Here is an 8,474-nt window from a genome sequence, read left to right on the forward strand (position 1 = left end):
TCCGTCACGGCGCAACCCTCGAACTCTGCATCGTTGATTAGGGCCGCATGTGAGGGCTTCATAGCTCCTCTATCTGATGAATATGAATCATACGTAGCTGTATAGCATTCCAAGTTTGCATTTCACAGATAATTAAAGCGTAGAATATGAAAGGAAAAAATTTGGGTTAACTGCCTCGTACCGTTCAAATGCGGTACGTCCAACTACGGCTTGATCGGTCCTCCACCTAATTGGAAACAACAATTACACGACATGAATAAGTTGCATTTTCATGAAGTGTGTGTAACCCATTTTGTCAAAATTTGTGAGTCCATATATATTAATCCTTGACAAAAATCATCGCAAACGACGCAATACCTAGCAGGTCGTCGATTGCAGCGGGCATTAGGTCCTATTGATCGTCCGGGCGTCTAGCAATGTGTGCTTCGTCTGTTGACCACAACATTAAAACAGTGTTAATAAATAAGTTTTGACAACTTTGACAACATGCGAAGTCCATGAAATAACAATTCTCAATGTGGTCATAAAGAACCCACGTACCTTGTAGATGTTCAGTACCTGTATCTGCTCACATGTCCTGCTCGTCCGAGCAAGGCTCCATGTGTCCTCCATATACGTCTAATTCACAATTGTAGCATATAAAAAAATGTGAGCTACAGGTACAATGATTACTACTGAACCTAGGACAAATTTAATAAGCAAATGGTTTACGCACGTAAGATTCATACCTTCCGGTAATCTACCTGAAACTCCGACCTCGATATCGGTGGGCATCGCGGCTGTAGCCGTGGTCCGACCGGCTGGGGCCATGAGGATAGCTAAGAACTCCCAAAGTTTTTTACATTCTGAGGTTGTGTGCCGTTCAATTTCAATCTTCACGGTCTGGAGTCCCATTTCGAGGAGGATTCTTTGGTCCAACAGCAACTCCTCCACTTCCCCTCTGGCGAGGCTTGATCCAGATATTCCAACTACTCATGTCTCCATCGTCGGCCCTCACACTGGAGAAGTAACTCGTGGCACACGAGGCAAGAAAGACGTACCCGTCTGCCCTCTACGGATATCCTCACCATCGCTGGATTGGTCACCGGCACCCTCGACAGTATCCTCAGTATCATCACTGTCGCGATCACTGCCTAACTGCCTGTCTCCATCGTCATCTCCGAACGTCTCATCCTCACCATTTCCTCCATGGGCAACTCAGTCGTTAGAACCCTGTCTTGCTAGTCATCTACCATTTCCACTGTCAGCGTGCGATGCATTGAACTGGGGCACTGGGGGATCATCGTACGACACAAGTATGAAAAAATAGGGTTGTTCAACCTCTGCATCGCTGAGACGAAGTGTGGTGTACACATGCAGCTGTAAAATAAGGTAATGCAACTGACATGAGAATGTACAAGATTGACACGAAACATGAAAAATGAAACAAACACATGTTCTATTTATACCTGTACGTTCTTGAAAAATACATCGTATGTATGATGTTATGGCTGTTTTCGTGCCGATCAGCTAAAAAGTCGTGACATTCTTTCACCAACTCGCTACCCGAAACGTGCCCCAATCTCCAGGAGCGCCTCGTTGGCCCATATTTATTAGAAGAAGAGAAACACATTCAGATCGGCGAGATTGTAGGCACGGTGCTAGGGGAGGGAAAAATTAAGCATGATAGAATAAAATTACAAATATACATACCTGCATGGCAATGGGAAAGTCGTGAATCATGTAAGTAATCTCCTTCTACTGCCTTCTCTTGACCTTTTGGAATTTTCTTGTCCAACTACCTCGAAATTCGTGCAACAAACGCCTATGTCCGACTCCACCCCAAGGATAGGCAAAAAATACATCTAGGTCGTCGACAATTAATAATGTACGCAATTGGATACCGACATTATTATCGGGAGCATTGAAAACTCCTTCCACAATTAGAACCAGCCCTAGCTTGTAGTGATCAGCTAGGGTCGTCGAAGGTCCGGCAGCAGTACTCTGGAGTTGTGCCAATGAAATCTTGTCCATGGATTTGAAGTACCTCTCTTTCAACCTTATCCTCTGTAGCAATCAATCGAAGTCATCACCCTCTGGGAAAACACCGCATCTTAACCCCGTCACAAGAGCGTACTCCTGTAGACCAAATTTCATCAGGTGGCCTTCCATGTTGAACCAAAGGTCGTTGACCTTATCAGTGTGAACTGTTTTGAATACTAGCTGCTGGATTAGCTGGACAGAGAATTGAATATCTAGAACCTCGGCTAGATACCTGAGGAGGGAGTTACGAAAGTCCTGGTGTTGTCGCTTGTCGAAATGGTCCATCACGATCTTCACATACTTGAGGTTGCTTCGTTGGAAAATGTGAGCTCGTAACTGTGCATCCTCTGGAATATGCAATTCTAACTCCATCTGTCCTGCAAGGTGCATTCATAAAACCCCTGGGTTTACATGATAAACGTAAACATAATGTACCGTAAATAGCAGTTTAATGAAGCGAACTCATGCATATACACAATAAACTGTGAAAAAATACTGAGTTAAACCGTCGGTATCGACAGATGATCTGTGGAGATCTGTCCATACAGACGGTTGACGTCCAAAGACAGATGGAGATAGGGTAACTGTCGAGAAAAACAGAGGTAAAGTGTCGAGGACGTCAGTTCACTAAGAGTTGGTCTACCTGCTAAAGTGTGCAAGTTCGACATATCATGTAATGTCACATAGAAGTATGTTGAGAGGTATAAACAAAGGATGTGTGAAGACACACATGCATGCTAGAAACTGAGAAAATAGCCAAGAGTATTTATGCAATTTACCATATCAAGCATAGGTTGTAACGTACTTGACAGGTAAAATCACAACATATGTCTAACCCATTAGGAAATGAAAGAAAGTGTTCTAATGCTCACCTAGTAGATACAAAAGGGAGGCTTGGAATATAATAGCTATCAATGTGTCTGGACAATGACCACACCACCGAAATTTGAAATACACGTCAATAATTGTCCCCCTAAACATTAGTCACATGCAACCAGTGTGAGAAATGTCAGCAACACTGTGATGATCATTACTTAAATAAAAGTTGAAAATAGGGAAGATCAAGTATTATAAATCCGACATTTTTGGACACCACATTTCAAAGCTTTGTCAAAAGCCAATTTATTAACATCCAGATCATGTGAAAAAAAAAAAGGAAAAATACCCAATTAACAAGTCTTATAAAGGTGATTATCACTGCTGGAGTATTTGAAAGAAGCAATTTTCAGAGTTCAGAGACCCACCACCACACAATTCTTACACTCATGTTTATGAAAAAATAAAAGGTGCAATTATATAAGCCAATAAGGCTGCAATTATATAAACTGACAATGCTTCAAATATGTTGAATAACTAGTTAGGACAAGTCATTACCTACCTGGGGAGTAGAATTTCTTGTGAAATTATGGAATCACACGGTTGAGAATCCCACTAGCACAACTCATAAGCCTGAAATAAAAAATGAACATCAACCATCAATACGAATATAAAATGTTATTGCATTCATGTATTCTACAAAATATATGCTTTTTTGTCAAAGCAATGAATTGAAATTATCAATATGTAGGCTATTTATTTTAATTAATTTAGGCTATGTTGTCAACACGAATAATGAATAAATAATTGATACAAAAAAGTAGCACAAAATGGATTGAAATTAATGACAGAAAGATAACATTCAGCTAAAGATAAAGATTTAGTCTATTTATTCTAATGAATTTCACTGAATATAACTATACCCTTTCCTTCCTTGTATCTGTCACTTATTAATATACCATTCCCTATATTTATTCTCAACTTGTTTGATTTAAATCTTGAATCTTGTCCTCCTTCGAGATATTCGAGAGATTAAACTTGGCAACATGCAAACGACAATCAAACAAAGTTAGTACTGTTTCTATACCTATTTCATTTTATTTCTATTTGATGCAAGTGTCCATTAAAAAGCTTCATTGAAAGCTTTTCTTATTGCAGTCTTGTAAAAAAATATATATATATATTTACGCTATCAACTATTTTGTAAAAGTTGTTGGTCGAAGTTTACTATTTATCTCTAAAATTCATAGAGAGTTTATCTACTTCAACTCTCATTTTGTTATATCCACCTCATCAGATTATGCTCTCTTTTTATTCAATGCTATAATTCTACAAAATGTAATCACAACTCGAATGAATCTTAATCTTAACCTGAATCTAAATCTGAATCTATTACTGGGGGTAAGCTCATAATCGATATTTTTTTATGAAGAATGTGCCTCAACAATACAATGATTAATTTCATTTCCATTATGTTGGTATTGAACACCATGCTTGCTTAATGTGGGTTGGGAGTAGAACTAGAAATAATAATTATACATACTAAACTTTTTAGTTCTAATTCCTATACACTGTTAAAATGTGGAAAAAGAGTGACAAAACATTAATATGACCATAGTGAACTCAGTTAAATATGTACACCAAGAAAATAAGTGTTCTATTGTACAAATACAATTAGTTTATCGATTCTCTATTTTTATTCTTCCTCGCTTGACTTTCCCTTTCCATATGTCAAATAAGCTTGAGTAAACATTCCAAAAAACCAAAAATAAAGCTTGAGAAGCAGATGTATTTCCCCAAGGGAACTGGACTTCCGCTTCTCTGTCGTTATTACCTACATGAAAAACACTAGAGGATAGCATTCGTCTCGTCAAGATATGCCACAAACCCGATCGCAAAGAATTCACCAAGGTGGCGACTCGTACTACGATAGGTTTCGTGGTGATGGGATTCGTAGGTTTCTTTCTCAAATTAATATTCATCTCTTTAACAACATCATGGTCGGGTCTGGTTAAACTTCTAGAGGTGAGGTACAATTCTGAAGCAACTAATTACCATGCAATCAAAGTTTTCAAAAATATAGAGTAGAAAAAAATTGTGCTCTATAGGAACCCCAAACTGGAAAACACATAAATTCTTTTTGTTTGTATTACCGTATCATGTTGAACATGTATTTTCAAAAATTTCTACTTTAGATGATTTTTGACAAACTTCAATTGGTGAGAATGATTATTCTTCTTATTGAACAACGTTATACTCCAATACTACCAACTTTTCATAGGTTCTCCAACCACGCGATCGCCACTCTCAATTGCATGGCTATTAATTCAACAATTTAAGAAGGATATACTGATCATTAGAAAAATGTGAAAAAACAGTAACTTCAAATAGATAAATAAAAAGTATACTTAACTAAACCATAAACCCTCTAAAAATCCATATCAAAACTCTGAAAACATAAATAAATCAACATAGTAATAACATATTACAAGTAGTAATTACATTTGAACATCATTAATTCGAAACTACAACTAAAAGTCTAAACCAATTGAAACAATTCTACCATTTAAGATTTCTGTTTACTTCGAATTCAAAGGAAAGTAAATACCGACGAATGAAAAAAAAAAACACAGAAAAAGCAAGAAAAAATATATAAGAATGGAAACAAGAGTAAAATTATATAGATTATAAAACCAGCCCAAAAGGTCAAGGCTAGTAAAAATACAGCCCGGAAAGAGCAAAACTAAGGATCACCCATCTTCAAACTATTGCTACGAGGCATAGGCTCAAAAAAGTGTATCGCACATTGACAAAAGAAAACATAAATATTATAAAATAAATTAAAAATCTCAAAACTTTTGCCCAAATGTGGCTTCGTCGGCCGAAGTTGTACAAAGAACACACACACATTTCCTCTTCTTCAGAAAAAAAAAAGCAACAAATGAAGAAAATACCAACCTGAATAAATTAGTGATGTCTTCTTCGGCGGTGGAGCGATTGACGACAATCGTCCACGGTTGGGTATTGGCTGATTCGATTGCCAGAAGGGTGGTCTCGCCTTTCATCGGTTCGTACGACAGAGAGGAGTGTTTTCGGTCTTCGTCGGCAGTGAAAGAATGAAAAGTGCGAGAGAGGGAAATGTGTTCCAAGACTAGTTTCTTCTTCTTCATTTGGTTTCGTCGTTTGAACTTCTTAACTGATTTTGTTTGTTTGGTTTTTTTTTTTTTTTTTTCAATTTCCATCAATGTTAGAACCTGACATTTTACAGATTTTTTGTACAATTTGAAGTCTAGTCATGTCATACTTAATTAAGGACGTAGAAGAGATTGAAATTACTTTGGGAGGCAAAAAAAAAAAAAAAATTGATATTTTTGCAATGACTCAAAAAATGTGACATTTAAAAGTTGACTTTTTTGGTAATTTCCACATTATTTATTTGCAACTTGAAAGTATAGGAATGGACTGTTTTTGGTCAAAAGATATGAAGATTCTTTTTAAGCACTGGCCATTTTTGGAGAAAGTGATCTTTTTATGTGACATTCCAACCTCCAAGGGACAGAAATAGACGGGCAGTCAAATGGAGCGTGTTGATAAATCAAAAGAAGCATCACTTAATTTAATATGTTTTTAATATGTCGGACTGAATATAATAATTAAAAAAATTAAGTAATTAAGTCGGTCATTTTTTATTTTATTTTTTTAAATTCACTTTTAACTACACATTATTCGTTCAACAATTTTACAAGTAATTCCATCTTTTTAACCACATATTTTTAAAAAGATTCCTATTCTAAAATTTATTTTCCTCGAAAAATAGGGCTCAAACACGAGCCAAGGTAAACTCCCTGTAAAGTTGAGAAAAAAAAAAAAAGGAATTGCTTTTATTTTGGTCCCTCTAGACAAATTGTTGGATTGTGATCTGTCTCAATTTGATAAGGCTTGCACGAAGTGATGTGAAGTTGAAGTTCTAGGGAGAATAAAAGAAAGCTAAATCGTATTTATTCTATTTTCCTGATATTTGTATCAATTATTAAACAAGATTAAACGACACAATAAATAAAATAAAATGCTCATGAGAAAATTACGTGAGTTACTTAATTTTAAAAAGTTATTTAAAATTTTCGTATCAACATTTTTAATATTATATATACTACAATATTCAAGTACAAATGAAAAGTGATAAAAATACACTGCATATAGGAAAGCACCGTATTTCACGCCTTTCGAACACCTCTCTAATTGATGCAACAAAGCTCCAAATTGCATTCTATTACTCCATTCGCTTGTAACTTTTTTCTCCATTCGCTTCAGCTACGATTGCAATTTACATATGATCAAGTATGCTAAATTCATCATTAACCAGAAAGTACACTCCATTGTAGAAAACATCAATGCAAAGAGATCAAGAAGCTACTTGGTCGTCCAACTTTACAAACATGGATGTCAGAAATTATCTGAAGACTCTGACTTTGTTCCGTGAAGTATAAGGAGAGAAAGGAAGAGCAACGAGGTGAACAGGGCCTAGTTTTCATATGTTAAACTAGTCGTATGTCTTTCTATCATTGTGTATAAACACACTACCATTGTACACATGTCTAAACTATTTTTCTGGTGTACGCACTCCATTATTTTGATTGGAAAAGGTTGGTAAAATATGACTTTGGACTTTTTGACGTTGTTGATGGATGGTTGTTTATTTTAGTATCATTGTAATTGATGTTCATCCAAGTAGTTTTGTTAACTCATCAACCCGAAATCATTAATGATTTGATTTCATTAATATATCATGTGTAGTTGGTTTGTTGAACCTTTCCTTTTTTTTTTTTTGCACAAACAGGTATTGAACATTGCCACATTTTTAGGTTTAACAATTTGCTTGTAGCCATCTGATTTATATGCGCAATATAATTTCCATTTTTATGTGTGTCATATAACTAAGAATGACTACAATCGCCATGGAATCTGTACACATATATAAAACTCAGATTGCATCAATGTGAGAAAAATTAGTTGAATTAACACACGTACAGACATACAAACCACAAAATTATCCGAGCATATACATATACAGAGAGTTATGTGAACAATATGACAAATTTATGTAAAATGACCCAACATGCATTTTATTTGAAGGTTGATAAAACCCCGATAAGGCTGTGCCGAATATTATATTAAATCTTTGTTTCCTGCTAAACGTGCCCCATTTATCACTTGTTGATTTTTGGCCAGATGCATGGATGTTGTTATTAGATGAAAGAAAAACAAAATAAAATTTATAATTGCACATATACAAATATTAGTGTCACTTTTATCAAAAACTTGTTTTTGACCGAGGATGATGTGAAGGAAAGCAGGATGATCTCATTTACTCATGACCAAGATTTATTCCCCAGCCTAGTTTTAGTTTCAAATATTAAAAATCAAAACTTATGTCGAATACAATTTCACACTAGCAATGAATAAATTTTACAATCTATTTCATATGGTATAAAAATTTGTACCCAAAAAAAGAATAGACGTTCCATTCTTTGAAATATGCTAATTCAATTAAATATCTGGATACATCACACAAATTGATATGGAATGCAATTTACATTATAGATGATAACGTTATTGAAGGTCCCGCACGAAAACCT

This window comes from Olea europaea, chromosome 1 (assembly GCF_002742605.1).
Source record: "Olea europaea var. sylvestris chromosome 1, O_europaea_v1, whole genome shotgun sequence".
NCBI lineage: Eukaryota > Viridiplantae > Streptophyta > Magnoliopsida > Lamiales > Oleaceae > Olea > Olea europaea.